This window comes from Pinus tabuliformis, chromosome 7 (assembly GCF_031772625.1).
Source record: "Pinus tabuliformis cultivar Carrire ecotype Pingquan chromosome 7, CPIR1, whole genome shotgun sequence".
Classification (NCBI taxonomy): Eukaryota; Viridiplantae; Streptophyta; class Pinopsida; order Pinales; family Pinaceae; genus Pinus; species Pinus tabuliformis.
Window position 1 is genome coordinate 1,611,251,738 of NC_142293.1, and position 19,561 is coordinate 1,611,271,298.

At 34.0% G+C, this 19,561-nt stretch overlaps 1 pseudogene across 1 annotated transcript; it reads right to left on the reverse strand.

Annotated features, from left to right (window-relative positions):
- Window positions 1-3,233: 3,233 nt before the first annotated feature.
- LOC149254354 (linamarin synthase 1-like) lies at window positions 3,234-12,259 on the reverse strand (annotated as a pseudogene). Its single transcript, XR_016266288.1, has 2 exons — window positions 11,742-12,259; window positions 3,234-4,384 (listed from the first exon to the last, which is right to left on the reverse strand). The product of XR_016266288.1 is annotated as a linamarin synthase 1-like (transcript).
- Window positions 12,260-19,561: the final 7,302 nt, after the last annotated feature.

Sequence of the window (19,561 nt, forward strand, 5' to 3'; positions counted from 1 at the left end):
TAATGATACTATCTATTAAAAAATATCTTCCATGCCATTTCAATTACTGCCATACTGTAAGCCAAGTATGGTGATCGTCAAGCCAATCTGTCTAGAAATAAATTTTATTTCTGTTAGGTTTTTATGTGTTTCATATTCTCCTCTTGAAAAATTTGTTGTCCCAAGTCTGGTTTGTTGGATGATAATTATTGTATGGGAGGTTGGGGTGTCAATCAAATAGCTAGTTGATCTTATCTAATTTTTGTTTTATTTTTTTTATTTCCTCATAGGCACCTGATTTGCTAAGGCATCCTCACCTTAAACCCAATCTTGCCTTCTCGATCTTCAACTAGATATCAATGAATGGTGGAGTTGGTAGGTTGAGTAATTGTTTAGTCAAATAAAGGCTAACCAATTCAAGAAAGCTAAAGTAATCAAACAATCATGCAACCATCTTTTAATCAAAAAACTTAAGCCATTGAAGTAATCAAACGATCCTGCCACCATATTTTAATCAAACAACTTGAAGCCATTGTCATCTTTTAATCAAACAACTTGAAGCCATTGTCATTGATGATATTGATAGTATGTGTGCATACCTGTATTGAAATGGTGATACCAATGGTTTTGACACGGAATATAGCAATGTTTTTCTTGGATCTATTCGACATGAAATCATTTGCAGAGGATCGTAAGAGGATATATGGAGTTTTACCAAGACCGAATTGGATCACAGTAAAATTTGGTGGTCATGTAAGTTCTCAATCACATTCACCTGATAATCCATGGATCCATCTTACCCTGAGATTTATTGAAGATCAAACTTTAGAATGATTACTATTATTGAATGTTGAGTTTCTTTGAAGTTGTTAATGGTACACATTAATTTTTTTGTTGATACCCAAAACATAATAAGGGTGCTAAAATGTTTTGGAAGCTATATAATATTCTCCAACAGATTGCAAGATCCATATAGCAGTGGAGGGTAAAACATATTTCTTTATATATTACTTTGTCACTTCATTGAGAGAGTAATTAAGAGTTGTATCTCCACGGACTTCCAGCTTCTAGGTATAACTGATTTTCCTGTGGTAACTGTGATAGTATAGTAGTAGCAGAAACTCTGTTGTGATAGTATAGTAGTAGCAAAAACTCTGGGTTGGGCTTTCTTCATAGTTTTAAGACCAACAAAACCACCTCATTTTGAATACACAAGAATTTAAATACTTACGCCAATGACTTTCCAAAATTGACTTCCCTTTGGACACAATTGGATCACCCACAACCGCAAAACTAGAAAATCCAATGTGAAGCTATAAAATAAGCATGTAAAAATATAATTATCTCACACAGATAAAAATAAATATTCTATAAGAACAAGCAAAAGGTTATGATTGGGAAAAATGAGGACTGGAGAAATTGTGAAGGATATGTTGTGACATGGAAAAAGGAATCAGAACATTACCAAGTAAAACAATAAGACTTCCCTGCTTTCATGTGCTCTACTACCCACTTGTTTACCCTTTCCTTGTTTGCTGATTCAATTGCCCACTTGTTTAAATTTTCCTTGTTTGTTGATTCAATTCCATCATCCGTGCCCACTGCAGGGCTTACAGCACTTGCAAATTCAAAGTTAATTTTTTTTTCAGATTGAAACCAAGTGTTTTTCCAACTGCTCTTTGTTAATGGGCAATCAAGCCAAATCTCAACCTCTGCCACATTAACCTTTGTGAATTGGTTAAGTAGAAGCATATACATAACGATTGGGACAATAATTTTATGTTTGGTGACAGGTGACCAAATGCTGAGAGGTAGTGGCAGCAAATCGTTGACATGTTGCAGCAAGAAGTGACAATTGAATGGTAACGAGGTGACACAGTTGCCTAGAAAGGCCATGAGGCAACTTTTGATAAAAAGTTTTCCATGCAAATTAATTTAACAGAAAATGTTATGAACTAATGCTAACCCATGCTAGCATTAGTCAGCTTCATCTTTGATTATGTTTTAACTTTATCCTAGCTTTATGTGAAAAATTGAGTTTTTCCCTGCAATAAGACTCCAAAGGCTTCAATGGGTATGGTTGGCTAGCGAAAACACTTGTCAATATTTAATAGGTTGATAAAAACGTTTATAAAATATGAATAGAAAACTTTATGTTAAAATTATCGTTTTGATTGAAAGTAATGCTAGGGAGAGTGACATCGATCGCTATATACCTGCTACTTTCGGCAGGTATAATAAGTAACTGCATCTTTATATTTCAAATGGTTATGACTTGAAATAAATATATCATTTGATTATTAAAGTTATACCAAATTAGTAGTTTTAAATAAGCATACCATTTGATTTATAATGTTTTTTCACAAATTTATAAAATTATAAAAGTAAGTTTTTTAATTTTAAATACATATATATAGAACTAATAAAATAGAGTGTTGTAATAAATTAAGTAAATATTGTGCAGAGATACATTCAACATCTTATTATGAATGTGATATGTAATTTTTTATATTCAACATTGAGTTGCCACATCTCTTTTCAAAATATGTGTGTGTGAATAAAGAAAAAAGTAATATCTATTATAATAAAAAATAAAAATAAATAAATGTATATGGTGTGCAAGAGATGTGATAAAAATATTTAACTATCATTCTCAATTTTTAATAAAATATTTGGAAATAAAATAACTAAAAAAAACTTATTTTTCACTTTTTATGCACAAAGTGTGTCTCTTATATTTTAGAATAATATTCCAGAGCATTTAAATAAATTATTTCAATATCTATAAGAAATAACATATTTTAAGGTCAGTTTGATATATATATATATATATAAATATATAAATAAAAGGTTGTAAGGAAGACCAAAATTTTTGAGCTAGAATTTTTTATTTTTCAAAATAATTTTTTCATCACTCTCCTTCCTTATAATTTTTATGTTAAGATAGATCTATATCTCATGAATAAAAAATTGAAAAATAACTTACATAATAATATTAAAAAAAAAAAACCGCTAATTTTATTATCATTTTATTATAATTAAAACATAATAAAAAGTTATTATCGTTTTATAAATGATATTCCTATCCAGCTATCACACAATTGGTTGCCATGTATGTTAACTACTATCTGTATTATTATGTATTGCAGATTTAACCTCGTTATTAAAAACAAAAAACAACGAAAAGTTTAAAAGGTGTATGAGCAACCGTAGCAGCCGTTTAGTCACAATGCCACACAGTTTGCCATAAGTCCATAAGTATTCATTTGAGGGCGACTTAAACTGATACATGGAACCGAAGTATCCTTATTTTAGCTCGTCTATGTTTGAGCTTGAAACGAGGCTGGAAGATCACGATGCTGCATCAGTCATGAAGTAAAAATCTACGTCAGGTGGTGCTGAAACATTACAAACTGTAGCTGCAGATGAGTTCTTTAAAGGTCTGCTTCGACCATCTGACTGCCATGTGATGCATTCTTTTGAGGAATAATTTGGTGGAGTAACTTGTCTAAGTTGTTGTTAGAAGATCCTCCTTTCTCGACCGCTCGCTTCGCACTTTCCTTCAATTTTCCAATTCTTCTCCTCAATTTGATTCCTTCCTCTCCTTCTATCAAATTCCTCACCAGCGCTGCCACTTCTTCCCTTTTCACGGTCTGTTTCAAGTGCAGTCCGATGCTCCACTCTTCACAAACAAATTTCGCATTTGTATGTTGTTCGGCATAGAAGGGCCAGCATATCATTGGCACTCCCGCGCTTATGCTTTCCAACGTGGAGTTCCACCCGCTGTGAGTCAGAAACCCTCCCACAGAAGGGTGGGACAGTACCTTTATCTGAGGTACCCGCCCAACCAACAAACCTCTATCCTTCGTTTCTTCAATGAACTCCTTGGGCAATATGGCAGATTCACCATGAACTATATCTTGCCGGACAACCCACAGAAAGTGTTGGTTGCTGGAAGCCAATCCCCATGCAAATTCCAGGAGTTGTTGATTAGACAAAACTGTAATGCTTCCCAAACAAACGTACATGACAGAGCATGGATTCCGAGAATCCAACCATGTGAGACAGCTATTTTCTTCTTTCCACATACTCAATTCATCCGAGGATCCATGCTTATCTTTACAATGGAATGACTGAGAGAGCAGTAGAGGACCGATGGGATATACACGGAAGTTAACTCTGAGTGCCTCTAAGACTGGGCCTTCCAGTTCTTCGAATGTGTTAACTATTACTGCGGCTGCTGATAATGTACCCTGGCCTTGAATCATACTATATTGAACACCCGGATCCGAAATGTCTGTGACTAAGAGGAAGTTTGGAAGGTCCCTCAGCCGCAGCGGAGGCATTCCCGGGATGCAAGTGATTCTCACTTCATCAAGATATTCCTCGGTAACGCAGCTTTCATCTGTGAGACATGAAAACTATTTTATAATAATACAAAAGAAAATCCATAGAATGTTTAAAAATACGTTTGTGTACAGGAAAATAAATCGAAGGATTTTAGCTGCTTGGATATGGAGATAATTGAGACAATTACATTCTGAATAAAGTAAACGTGAGCAGGTTGTGTAGTGCGTATATTTTCACTTTCTAAACAACTTGTATGTGAAGTAAATATAATATTCGAAAGTCAAACTTCTATTTAAATTGAATGTAATTTACATATGACATGCGTTGCCGTTGCGAATGACTGTTATATTTTTTTATCATTTCAATTCTTACCCATGTGATATAACGATTTTTGTTATAATAATTTGACGCTGGAATCTAACGATTAAATCTAAATAATCTATATATATAGGGAAGGAAAAAGAATGTTTTATATATATATATATATATATATATTCCAAAATATTGTTATTATTATAATAAATTTTAAATTTTTATTTTATATCGTATATGGTTATTTTTATTTAAATGATAGATTTTGTATATAACTATTAACAGTTGATTTAATATATGTTACTCAAGTTTATCATATATTTAATAATTTTTGGGGTTAATATTAATTTATTAATCAACATAATTATATTATTAAATATAATTGATATAAGTTTTAATATACCAATTATTATATAAAAGGGGGAAACTGTGATATATCAATTATATTTAGTAAATTATATGATTGTGCTAGTAAATATAGTTATCAATAATTGGAACTTGTCAATGCAGTGTGGGGTTTAAGTTTTCGCTCTCCAAAATGAGATAATTCAGGTTGAAGTCTTGAAGGGCCTTAGGCCCTCCCCTCATTTCAGTGCACTCCCCATATTGCCATTCCCCCTATTCATACAAAATGCATGCAGACAAGGTAGATTTTTCTGAAGACCCCCATAGAGGCCAAATCATTTAGAGATCTCCACCCCTAACCTTGCAGCACTCGATGGACCTTGGCGTGCACTTGAATACCACTAGTTTTTCAAAAAGGAAATCATCAGTAGGCTCTCCAAGTGAAGGATAAAGGGACGAGTAGGAGTTATTTTTTCGCACTTCCACCCCACATCCTAGAATAATGATCGACTCAACTCCAAATACATCAATCCCTCCGACAAGTGACAAAACTACCCCTCCCCCTTTCCTAGACTTAACTTATCAGCCAGTGACTCTTGCTTCTCGTCACTCCCAACTATATTCTACTAACTTAGTATCTTGATAGCTACATAGAGAATAGTCTTCTAGCCCATCTTCTAGTTTCTTGTGCATCATTCTCACAACAGACATTGAAAGCAGAGATGGTAAAAACCCTAGGTTCTTGATTCTCTCACCTCCACTTGTTGATGATCCACGAAGACAAAAGAGGAAGTGTGTCAAAAGAAAGAATGTGGATCCTTCCCTAGTTGTACACAAGGACGTGCAATAGATTGAGATTCTCAATATGGAAAAGGAGTTGGCATTTTGCTAGCAAAAGCGTGTCCATGGTTTTTCTATAGGTGGATAGAGCAAAAAAAAATAAAAAATCATCTTTTGGATATGCCCCAAAATGCTTGATATTAGATACGAGTTGGATGGGGTATCTCACAAAGACAAAAAAGGATGCAAAAAGGTGCTTCAATTAAAAATGGTTTGAGAGATATTGGGTACTCTATTTAAAACCCCGGACAATAGATTTTGATGTAAAATCGAAAAAAATAGAATAAATAAATAAATAAATTGATGCCCATCTAGGTTCAACTTCCATGGCTTCCCCTAATATTTTAGTTTGAGGAAATATTCATGGAAATTTTGAATACACTAGGTTTTCTTTACGTAGCAGTAACTCACAAATCCCGAGCTAGAGGAGGAAATGAAATCCTATCTATTGCTCAAAGCAGGGCTCACTTAGAAATCAATGCTAGAAAATAGAAATCCAATATTTGGGATCTTAGGGAATCTATCACTACAAAAGTTCCTAAATGAAGTTCCCCTCCTTCAATTACAAGGGACCAACCAACCCCTCATAAACATTGGCTATGAAATGACTAATGGAACTCCATTCCCTCACATCCTACTCTTATAGGAGTAGATGGTTGAAGGAATAAGGTCATTTCATCTCTCTAATAAATTCTCTAGTATTGGTTTTTGCTTGCTTTGGATGTAATTGGGAGATTTGGGGTTAATGTCTCTAGATGAGACAATAGATGGGTTCGTTTGGTTTTGACCTAATCCTTCAAATCATGACTTTCCATGATAAAGCTCTCTAGAGAAATGGAAAAAATCCTTCCTTTTCATAAATGTGTTTGGTCCCTTTACAAATCATGAGTTTATTGGTCAAACATTCCTACACTCCCTTATATGGACTATGGAATTGTTATCATGGAAGGGGACCTAAATTTGACATTAGGAGTTGTTGATGTCTAGGGAAACTCTGCAATAATTGACTCGTATATGAACTTGTTTATCTATTTGATTGAGAAAATGGGATTTTGTGACATCCTTTCAACCAAGATTTCACCCACATGGTAAAACAATAGGAAAAAAATCTTATTGAATTGCCAAAATGTTGGATCATTTCATCATTTAAAGGCCCTCCATAACTCTAGCACCAGGTTTTGTCAAAGATCCATGGTTGGTGGGATTTTGATTGCTATCTCATTCTCTTAAGTTTAGATCTCTTCCCCTCTAAGCATATAATTCTACTGACTTAGTTATCGGAGAATCCACAGTAAGAACCATTTTCTGCCAACGTTTCAAATCCCAACGGGGATCCATCATCAGGACCATTTGAAGAACTAATTTGAGAGATTAAATATTAATGAGGAGAGTAAATTAAGATGAATGTTGGCTGTTTTTTTTTTATTTTTTTGAGATGTTGGGTATTTTATTTATTTGTTATTTTTTTTAGCTAATTAATTAATTAATATAAATTATTATTATGTTGATCATTATTAAAATTCATATTAATTTTAATTAATCAATTATAATATTTTTAATAATTAGTTACTTTTTTATTTTAATACAATAATAATTATTAATATTAATTGTAAAAATTAATAATAATAATAATAATAATAATAATAATAATAATAATTAATATAATAAATAATAATAATAATTAGTATTAATAATATTAATAATGATCATAATTAATATTACTAATAATAATAATCCTAGTATATTGTATTAATATTTAATATTTATTATATAATGTATGTTAGTACAATTTTTATTATGATTATTATAAATTAAAATTATTATTAATATATTTTAATAATTAGTTACCTTTAATTTAATATAATATAATAAATTGTAAATATTATTATTATTAATAATAATAATTATTAATAATAATAATTATTATTATTAATATAATAAATAATAATAATAATTAGTATTAATAATATTAATAATATTACTCCTCCAATATTGTATTAATATTTAATATTTATTATATGTAATATATGTTAGTAAAATTTTTATTATGATGTTATAAAATAGAGTTATTATTAATATATTTTGCTATTTTATGAATAGTATTATTAGTGTATTATTATTGTAATGTATTAATATTAAAATTAATTAAATTGTATTGATATTAATAATAATTATTATTATATTAAAATTGATATTATAATATTAAAAATCGTAGTTTAAAAATTAATAATAAATAAATAATTAGTGTTTAATGATTGATAATTAATATCAAGACATAATAATTAATATTGATAATTAAAATAGTGAATTTTTTTTAATTTAATTAATATTTAATAATCACTATTTATAATTACTATTGTGTGACCTTAATGTCTCTGATTAGGGGAAGCCAACTTCCACTAATCTCCATACCATTGTCTTGAGATTATGTGGGTGCTTGATAATTTCAAGAGTTTCTCTGATCTTTCGCCTATGATGTTGTTCTTCCCTAACGATAATTGAGGCGCTTTCCAAGCGGACATGGTGCTTAGTTTTTGAGGAGTGTTCTGCCAGGGCCGAAGTACGAGACCTTTCATTCTTAATATCAGCTCCATGTTCTTTGAGTCTAGTCTACAAGGAGTGACCTGTTTCACCAATGTAGCTTTTCCCACATGAGCAATCCATTTTATAGACTCCTTTAAGTTGATTTTTATCAATACTATCCTTGACAGATCTCATACCTTGCCTAATAGTTCCAGGTGCTGAGAATTGTGTGCTTATGTTTTTCTTCCTTAGGATTTTAGCAATCTTATTTGTAACTCCATGAATATAAGGTAGAAAAACCCTACCACACTGAGGCTGATCATGGGCCTTAGGTTCATGAGATAACATCCTTTTCTCAGCTTTCTTTATTTCTCTTTTAATCTCATTTTCTTTGTAGCCTAAACTCTTAAAGGTTGAGACTAAATGCTTCTTTTCTTCATTCAGATGTTCAGCGTCACAAATTCGAAGGGCCTTGATAGCAAGAGTGTTTAGAACACCAAATTTCTGGGCTGGGTGATGGTGGGAATCAGCGTGGAGGTATTTTTCTGTATGGGTTGACTTCCTGAAAACCTTATAATGATCAACATAATAATAGTTTATATTAATCAATTAATTAGCTAAAGAAAAAAAAAAAAAAAAACTAAATAAAATGAAATAAATAAATAAATAAAATAGCCGACATTCATCTTAATTTACTCTCCTCATTAATATTTAATCTCTCAAATTAGCTCTTCTTCTATTAAGCATTCAAATGGTCCTGATGATGGATCCCGGTTGGTATTTGAAACGTTGGCAGAAAATGGTTCTTACTGTGGATTCTCCTGTAACTAAGTCAAAAGAAATAAACCACAGAGGTCATAAATCCATATAATTCTATTCAAACATAATCCTTCTTGGCTTGAAAACCCAGCTTTTATTGAATCACTGAAATCCAACTAGATCCCCTTTTACCTTGAGTCCCAATCACCCCCTCCCAACAATAAAATCCCACCAAATCCTATAACTATAAAACTAATTGATGATTAAGTGGGAAAGGGAAAAAAAGAAGAAGAAGCACACAATAAACACTTAGCTAAAATTGAGGCTAAATTGAAAAATACATGAGAAAAATATCTAAGAGACGACCGCAATGGGCCAAAAGGAAGAGATAAAGGGTTTGGAGGATTAAAGTGAAATTGCTCCAAGAAAAGGAAAACTAATGAAGGCTGAAGAGTATAGCCATTTGGCTACATGTAGAGGATGACAACACCATGTAATTTCACAATATTTCAAAGCAAAGGATATCTATTTACACTATTTGGGAGATCAAAAAGCCAGACTGGATCCTTTGCAATCTCCTTCAAAGATATCAAAAGAAGGATGCAATTATTTTAGGGACATTTTTCTACTCCTGAGAGAGACACCATACAGGAAGTACTAAATGTGATCAACCTTTTCCCCAAATTTATAAACTATGAATGGAACATATCCTCAATGGCTAAGGTCACAAAAGAAGAGCTATAGTTTTACATAGTTTCCAAAGAGGAAAAACCCCATGTCAAATGGACGCCATATTGAGTTACACCTAGAATGTTACAACTTTATAGTAGATGACCTTATCTGTATAATGGAATAATGAAGGACTTCATGACAAGTTATTTACCCCTTTAATTCCTCTTTATCCCAAACTCATACTCACCTACATTCTTTTACCTCTTTCATATGATTTCCTTGTCTAACTCTATCTATAGTATTATTTTAGTGCTCATTTCCCTATACCTCAAAGATATCTTGTCTAATCACATTTCTCTAAATAAAATTCTATTCTGGTAAAATCATGATATTCATTATTTCATTAGCCTTTCCCAAGAAAGCCTTCTTTTTATAGACACTAAGAAACAAAGAGAGATTCTCTATAAATTTGATCTCTCAAAATATTTTGATGAGATAAATTATATCTACCTAAAAATCCTCTTAACTCATTTAGGCTTATGTGACTTCTTTATAACCTTGGGTGATGAACTACATCAACAAAACCTCTTTTAGCTTGCTAATTAATGGAGGAACCTCTCCATTCTTCCAAATAAAAAGAAGCTTTAGGTAAGGTTATCCACTTTCAACCCCTTTCTTCCTCGTTGCAAAAGGACTAAGAAAAGAAATCATGGATTCAAAATCACGAGGAGATTTCAAAGGGATTGAAATATGTCAATGTTTACAACTCTCACCTTTATTTTTTGTAGATTTCAAAGGGATTGAAATATGTCAATGTTTCAAACTCTTACCTTTATTATTTGTAGAGAATACTTTGGTTTTCTTTGAAGGGAACATATCTCACCTTGAGTCTCTAAAATACATGTTTTGGTTATTCATTAATGCTATAGGAATGAAGATAAACCATGCAAAATTTTCCATCATTGCTTGCAGGATCGCAGAAAGGGTGAAAGCCTGTGGGGGAAATTTTCTCCAAAAATATTAATCAACTGGGATCTGGATTAAAATATCCACGTTTTACATTAAAACTTCTAAAATATCTCAAATCGGGATAGAGATGGCCTTTGGAAAATATGAAAAAGAGAGTATGAATTTGGTGCAATAAATTACGCTCAAGGGCATGAAGATTGATGTTGTGTAAATCAGTTACGGAAGATTTCCAAGTTTTTTGGGCTTCATTAACCTGAATCCCTTTCGACATTCTACAAAAGCTTAAACAATTTATCAAAAAAATTATTTCGGAAAACATGGAAGAATACCTTTTAAGGTACTTCTGGTTACTTCTTGTACATTTGATTCCTCTATCTGAACATGTGTTGAAGCCTTGTTTGAAGGGGCGACTGTCTCTCTGTTTAGTTTAATGAGTGTTACGTCCTTTCTTGAAACTGAAGTGAGCCCCTCTACGGTTGAGTTTGTTCACTCCCAACTGATGGTTGAGAACCTAAACCCTCCATTTCCATATATTATTACAAATCAAATATTTGAGTTTGGCATGTCTGCTAGGGAACCAAAGCTGAAGAAAAAATTGTGGACCAAGTTCTTACTAGTAGAATTTGTAATCGGGTGGCAATGTGAAAACTGGAGGGCGGTGGAACAAAAGGAATTGTAACTCACAAAAATCATTCCCACTTGTGATGCGATTGGAACCTATTCTTGAATTCTGAAACCGTCAATGAACAAACATTGACACGGTAAGAAACAGTGAATTTCCAGCTATTCTTGAATTCTGTAACAGTCAATGTATTCATGTTCCACCATTAACTCATGTATTATATTCACAAGACTGCAAGACTTAAACAAGATGGATCACTACCCCTTGGTTGGTTGCAGGATGCACCTTATGTGTGGGTGCAATTAACAGGAAAAAAGACAACTTATAATTACTACAACAATCAACTAAGATGTTAATATTTGTTGCGTACCTTTGAGAGGAAGATGTCCTTTGTCAATGAGCAGAGGGACAGAAGAATAGGCCGTGAAACCGAACGCACTGGTCGGCCAGAAAGCAACTCTGGGAACATCATATTCGTCTGCAATAATCTGCGTCTTTGATAAAAGTCCATCCGACACAATAAAGGTTACTGGAGGAACGTTGGGAAGATGTCGGAGTTTCTCCATCAACTTCCCTAAATGAATATGAGCATGAATTTCCATGGAATCGAAGAGCTCCGTAAGATTTTGATTTTGACTACACCCGTGTTGGGGGCGGCAGCCCGTCTGGCACAGCTTCGAATTTTATTTTCGTATTCATGAAACCTTCACGGTTTATAATTGCCCCAGATTCAGAAAGACGCCTTTGGACAAATTCGGTAATCACAAAAGTGATATAGAACCCCCGGGCGGACAAAACATTGGCCAAGTTCATGAAAGGCTTTATGTGGCCCTGCAAGGGAATTGGAAATAATAGGGCATGGAGGGGAACTGACTCCGATGCTTCCATGGTGAAGGCGGTGAGAGGGATCTGAACTCTGGAAGGAACTTTGAGATGTGGAGCTATTTATAGAGTTGCAGGCCTGTAAATACATAAAAATATAATTGTTGACACTTCAAATGCGTATCAAATAATTCCTCTTGATTTTAAGATTAACTTGTTCCCTTATATAAGAAATAAAAATAAAAAATTAACGCAGAAAAAACAATTCACACCTATTTATTATTTCATTCATATTATGATATTAATTTAGAAAGTTTCTTGATGTATTATTTTGGGATTTTCGATGACGAATGGATGGAAATTGGGTCAAGTGATATACCTAGCAAAAACAATTCACACCGATTTATTATTTCATTCATATTATCATATTAACTTTGAAAGTTTCTTGATGTATTATTTTTGGATTTTCGATGATGAATGGTTGGAAATTGGGTGCACGCTGAGGGGTCAACTGATGCCAACTGAGACGGAAGGATTTAAAAACGCCACCCTTCTTTAAATTGCACGCAGTCACGCGTGATTATTATATTCGGGAGCCGCCCATATATTTATATTTTTATAAGCCTGCATGCAGTCACGGGAGATTATTATATTCAGGAGCTGCGTTCTGATCACTCAACTGTGTTTTTGTTTTCGCGTCGCTGCTTTCCAGTTCCCTTCAGCAATTCCTCTCGCAGAAACCGGTCGTGTTTTAATTTAGCAATTTGGAAGAAAAATCAAGACAATAAAAGAATTGATGGTGAGATTTAATTGTACGGATAAAATTTGTTACATTTGGAATTTTAACGTAACTAAACCATATATACAATGATGTATAAATAAATTTTTAATATTTGAATTAAGGTTTTTGTAATTTATATTAAGTTTTTGAGATATGTTTTTCAGTGATAATCACATCACAATTTATTTACGCATTTTGAATCAGCAAGTGTATTTTATGCAAATGAGGTATTTTATGTAGATGAGAGATTTTGGAAATACCTAGAATCTGATTCGAAAGCATATTTGTTTTTTGACAATATTATTCGAGGATATTCTCAAAATTGACAATCCATTCTTGACCATATTATTTCACTATATTCGCAAAATCTGTAATCCATATTAGTTTAGCAAATATTATGAATCTGGCCATTCCATGAACCTATTCCAACTAAACACAAAAACAAATAAGTTTTTTATTAACATTGACATCAAATATATTTATAAAACAAGGGTTACATAATAGCTAGTACTTGTGGCTTAGCTCAAATATAACTTAATTAAACAAAAAAATAATAAAAACAAAGATTTCACCACAAAAATAAAACTAGTAAGATATTGTATTGTTGATTGTCACCACCAAAAATTAAGAAATATGATTAATATTAATATATATATCTATGTGTGTGTTTTATTTTTATTAATATATATATAATTGTTTATAATTAAATTTATTAAAATATGTTTTTAATATAATAATAAGTTATTTTAAATTGAAAATATTGTGGAAAAATTATAATTGACCAAAATATAAATAATGAAAATAGAAAAAGAAAAGATCAAAAAGTTAAATAAAAAAGAAATAAAACAAAAAACAAAAAAAATAACTAATAGAAATGAAAGTTACTAAACAACCCATAATAATACCTCAACCAATCATTTTACAAATAAATAAATTTAAACAGAATAAAAAATAACAAAAAATAAATTCCTAATATTAAATTTTTAATCAAAGCAAACTATTACCCGGTCAAAAACAAAACTGAATGTGTTATACCTTACCTGCAGTAGATATAATAAAAAAAATCGTCATCAATCATACACACAATTTTGATAACAACATATCTTATTAATACAACTTCAAACTCATCTACACAATCTCGATAACAACATCCCTTATCTATGCAACATCAAACTCATCCATGAAACTAAGACATTTCCATTATTTAAGCCATTAAAAAAATCAATGGTATCATTCAGTGATCTGAAACCCATCTTCTTTCTTCCTCCTATTCTTGCCAAATTCAGCCCCGATCCCTCCGTGGGAATTGAAAGGAAAAATAAAATATTATTGCCGAATTCAGCCGCTATACCTCCCTTAGTTATAGGGAATTGAAAGGAATATAATATTATTGTCTCCAGGTGACAGGCGTGAAGATACGGAAACCAATATAATAAGGTTATCAGAAAACGCTGACCGACCCTTTACGCGTTTTATTTTCAATTGGATACAAAACCGTGGGGTCAGAGGTGCCATCAATGATGTTGACGCCTTAAGTAACGCTTAGAGTGACAGCTCATACTTTAGGGTGTACGCTTTGTAGTCGCTGTTACTCTGATCCTTACTCTGAGTGTTGCTTTTGAGCTGTATACTTTGTATGAGTTCTCGCTTATCCTTATTAACGTTGTGCCTTGGGTGTATAGTTTAGAGGACAACAATGTAGATGATCACAACCACTTTTTAGCCCCACATATCCTGTATGAAATAAAAAAAAAGAGTAAATGAGAATTAATATACTATACAAAAAAATTTACTATTTCATAAACCCATTTTTATTAACTAAATAATATTTTAAGATAAATATATAAATGCATTTTTAAGATAGATAAATTATATGGATTGTTGTGTAAGAATGGATATATTATAACAAATTAATATTTCATAAACACAATTTTATTAATTAAATAATAATATAAGTTAAATATATGATTAATGCATTTTTAAGAGAAAGAAATAATCTTTTCAATAAGGAGTCCTTGTTAGTTAATGGAGTATATCTTTCAATCTAAGTAGATTCGATAATCTAGTAAAGACTATAAAGATACTCTTTATATAAAAAGCATCTTAAGTAGATTCAATAATCTCCTAAAGACTACAAAGAGACTCCTTTACATATACAACATCACATTGAAGACAAGTAGGAGTTATAACTCTAATACTTCCCTTAAATGTTATTTTTCCTAATCTTCAAAAAAAGAAAAAGAAAAAACTAGTTATGATCTAATCAAAATTTTGGCATCCATATAAAAGAAGAGGAATTCATGATACTTTGTTGTTGCAACCGATGTCTTTCATGTACATGGTTCATTCAACCATGATATCTTCAAACCAAGACCAAGAACTATACCTTAATTCTCCTTACATCACCATATAAGTCAACTAGTTTGGCCAACAAAATTGATTAAATTTAAAGTTGGTTTAATTTCATTGTTGCATGATTTTTTAGATGAGGTTCAAAAATCTCCAACTTAGTCGGAACAACCCAAACACCAACATGAATAATTTCACGAAATTCATCAATTTTTTTTTTTTTAAGTTTGTTATGGAATCCAGGAAATTCAAATAGATTAGTAATAAAAAACAATAAAACCCTAAAGGCTAAAACCTAATTGTTTAAAAGAAAAGGAAAAATTATGGATTGCTTGCACTAATAAATGTTGTCTTTGAATATTAAACTTGACAAAGAGAGAGACACTTAGATAGCTTTTGGGAGCATGTTAGGAGTCACTCCTAATTTGCATATAACACTACCTTTTTCTAATAATACTGTTCATTTCAATTTGTTGATCTTTATCTTCTGAATTTTCATATGTTAATTTTTTATTTATACCATATTCACTTAAATGATATAAATTTATATATTTATAAATAGTTATAAAAGAAGTGTAATATTTTAATAAAATATAAAAGTTGAATATATAAAATATTCATATGTAATTTATTTGTTAACCTAGATGAATCCAATAGACCACGTGACACATAACTACCAGTAAACCTTTGGGGCTATAATATGTCCTCTCGACAGATGGGTGCAACAATACCTTTTTCTGAGGCACCCATCCAACCAACAAACCTCTATCTTTTGTTTACTCAATGAACTCTTCAGCCAATATGGCAGATTCACCATGAACTATATCTTGCCCAACAACCCACATAAAGTGTTGGTTATTAGAAGCCAATCCCCATGAAAATTCCATGAGTTATTCATTAGTTTAAACTGTTGATCCGGATTTAAATAGGAACACAAAAAATTACAGAGATAACCATAAACACAAAGATGCAACGGAAATAATACTTCATTTCATTGATGGTAAGATATTGAAATATGCTTACAAACAGGAATGGAAATAAACCAGATAGGGCAATGGTATCTTATCTCTGAGGAGAGATGTGGCGGATACATGCCTCTGAACTACCTTACAATGAGGCTCAAGGGCCTTTTTATTATTAAACAATAAGAGAAAACCCTAAAAAACCAAAACCCTAACCCGAGGAGATGTAACAACAAGAGTTTATGCGCCCCGTTGGGGTGAGTTGGACAACCAACTTCCCGGGGTCGCAACTTGGTCATATTATCTCTGTTTGATGTGCATGATAGCCCATTAGAAAGATATCTCCGAGGACTACGATGGAAAAGACAATTAGGTAGATTTCCAAAAAAACGTTGTTTAGGGACTCAAAATGACTCCGGAAGTTTAGGACCCGAAAAACTGCTAAAAATAGTAAAATGTGCTATAATTAAAGAAACTGAAAAACTTAAAGAAGCAATGGTGGGGGTGCAAGTGGAATTAGTGGGTGGCCACCAATATCCACCTAGATCATTCCTCCCCCCTTAGGAAGCAATGGTCCCCATTGCGTTGAGTTCCTCCATGAGATGAGGGAACTTCTGCTGAACTTGGTCCCCGGTAAGCCACTTGCCCTCATGAAGGAGTTGGCCTACTTTGACAACTCAATACAGTTGGATATTTTGCTGGCGAGTGTGCTTGATCTGTGTGTCCATGATCCGATCAGTTGCAGCTTGTTCCATGTAATATGGATTTAACTCTGTGGGTGTGAGTTGTTCTGCGATGTCATATGTGTCTAGCAATGGTGGAAAATATGGCCGAAGACGGTCCAAATTGACACTGGTTGCAGGCCAAGGAATGGGGGAATGCTAAGCTCAAATGCATTGTCTCCCACAACCTTGGTAATGGTGTAAGGACCATATCGGAGTGGTCTGAGTTTTCGATAGGCTCCAGTAAGGCATTCCTTTTGCAAATGCAACCAGACTTTGTCACTCACCTGAAACTTGTGTGTCACTCAATGTTGATCATGTCGTTGCTTGTACTTGCCATTTTATTTCTCTAGAATGTCATGGACCTGCTGGCGAATATGTTGGATGTGATCAATGAAGCTGTTTGCCTTATCCGTTTCGGACCGGACATGAGCTAAATCTGCGTGAATAGCTGCAAATGGTATGGACACATCAATGGGACATAGTGGCTAGAATCCCAAGCCCACCTAAAAAGGGTTGCGACGAGTCGAGCTGTGGAGAGCATAGTTGTAGTTGTGCGAAACATAGGGGAGGCTCTCGTCCCATATGTGCGGATGCTTTGAGTTATACATGCGTAGAATGTCTATGATCATCCTATTGACAACCTTTTTTTGACCATCAGTTTGAGGATGGAAGGTTGTGGACTTAGTGAGTTTGGTGTCCAACATCGACCAGAGACTGGACCAAAATGTACTGAGGAACCTTCTATCCCGATCTGAGATGATAGACTGTGGGATGCCAAAGTGTACCCACACTCGTTCAAAGACGAGTTTAGCAGTGGCTACTGCTGTGATATACTTCTTGCAGGCCACCATAATGGCCATCTTCTAGAACCTGTTGACAACCACAAAAACACAGTTATTTCCATGCTTAGTGGAAGGAAGGCGTGACATGTAATCCTTGGAGATGGATTCCCAAGGTCGACTAGGGGTAGGCAACGGGGTATAGAGGCCTTGCTTCTTGATGGTCGGTTTGGCAATGGTGCAGCCGGTGCATGATTTGATGTACTTCCCGACATCCTGTTGAAGATTTGGTCAATAGAAATACTTCTGCAGTACTGCCACCGTTTTCTCGACCTCAAAATCCCCAACAGCCCGACTATAGTGTGCTTCCCAAATCATCTTGGCACGTTCACTTAAAGGAACACAAAGGTGATCCAGGTGGCATAACAGGGCATCCTGGAGGTGAAAATCTGGAACATGCCTACCCTCCAAGAGTGTCTAGTGTGTGTGGCTGAATTCTGGGTCGCTTTTGTAGAGAAGTGGCCAATTAGAAGTCTCGTGCCCACAAGAGTTGAGCATGGTGGTTAACGCCATGATCGGTGGTCAATTGAGGCAATCTACAACATTATTGGTGCTGCCCTTCTTATACTTGATATTCAAATGGAATTGTTGTAGGTATGTGGACCACTTCTGATGGCGATCATTCTGTAACTTCCCTTGGGTCTATATGAACTGCAGGGGTTAGTGGTTTGTGTGGATGACCGATTCCTTCCCCAAAATGTAATGCTTCCATTGTCGGTAGGCCCGCACAATGGAATACATCTCTTTGTCATAAGTGGGATACTTCCGGACTGTGTCTGAAAGTGTCTCACTGTGATATGCCACTGGATGCCTGTGTTGAGCAAGGACTGCCCCAATAGCATAGTCAGAGGCATCTGTCTCGACCTCAAATGGTTGTTGCAATTCTGGTAATGCGAGCACTGGTGCCGTGCAGAGGCAACCTTTCAAATCCGTGAATGCCTTCTATTGAGATTCAAACAAAAAGAATTTTGCTTTTGCTCCTCCCTTGGTGACTTGACTCAAGGGCCAAGTGATATGAGAAAATCCCAACACGAACTTGCGATAGAAGTTGGAAAGACCTAGAAAGCTGTGAAGCTCTATCAGAGTGGTTGGAGATGGCCATTCTCGAATGACTTGGATCTTGGCTGGATCCACATGCACCCCCTGTTCATCAATAATGTATCCCAAATACTGAACTTCGGTCATGCCAATAGTGCATTTCTTCAAATTGGCACATAACTTGTGTTGCCGCAATGTTTGGAGAACCTGTCGGATGTGGTGGAGGTGCTCTTCACAACTCTGGTTGAAGATCAGGATGTCATCCAAGTATACCACTACAAATGAGTTGATGAATGGCTACAAGATGTCATCCATTAGCCTCATGAAGGTTATAGGAGCATTCGTCAATTCGAAAGGCATAACCAACCATTCAAAAAGGCCCTCCTTAGCTTTGAAGGTAGTCTTCCACACATTGGAGGGTTCGATTGGTACCTGGTGATATCTTGACTTCAAATCAATCTTGTTGAAATATTTTCCCCCCTTCAGTTGGTCCAGGAGGTCATCAATCTGTGGGATCGGGTACCTATTATGGACAGTGATCTTGTTCAGCGCCTGATAGTCAATACAGAGTCGGCAAATCCCATCCTTCTTTTGTACCAACACGATCGGGCTCCCACAGGGTGATGAACTCAGACGGATGTGACCTTTTCGTAGCAGCTCCTGAATTTGCCTCT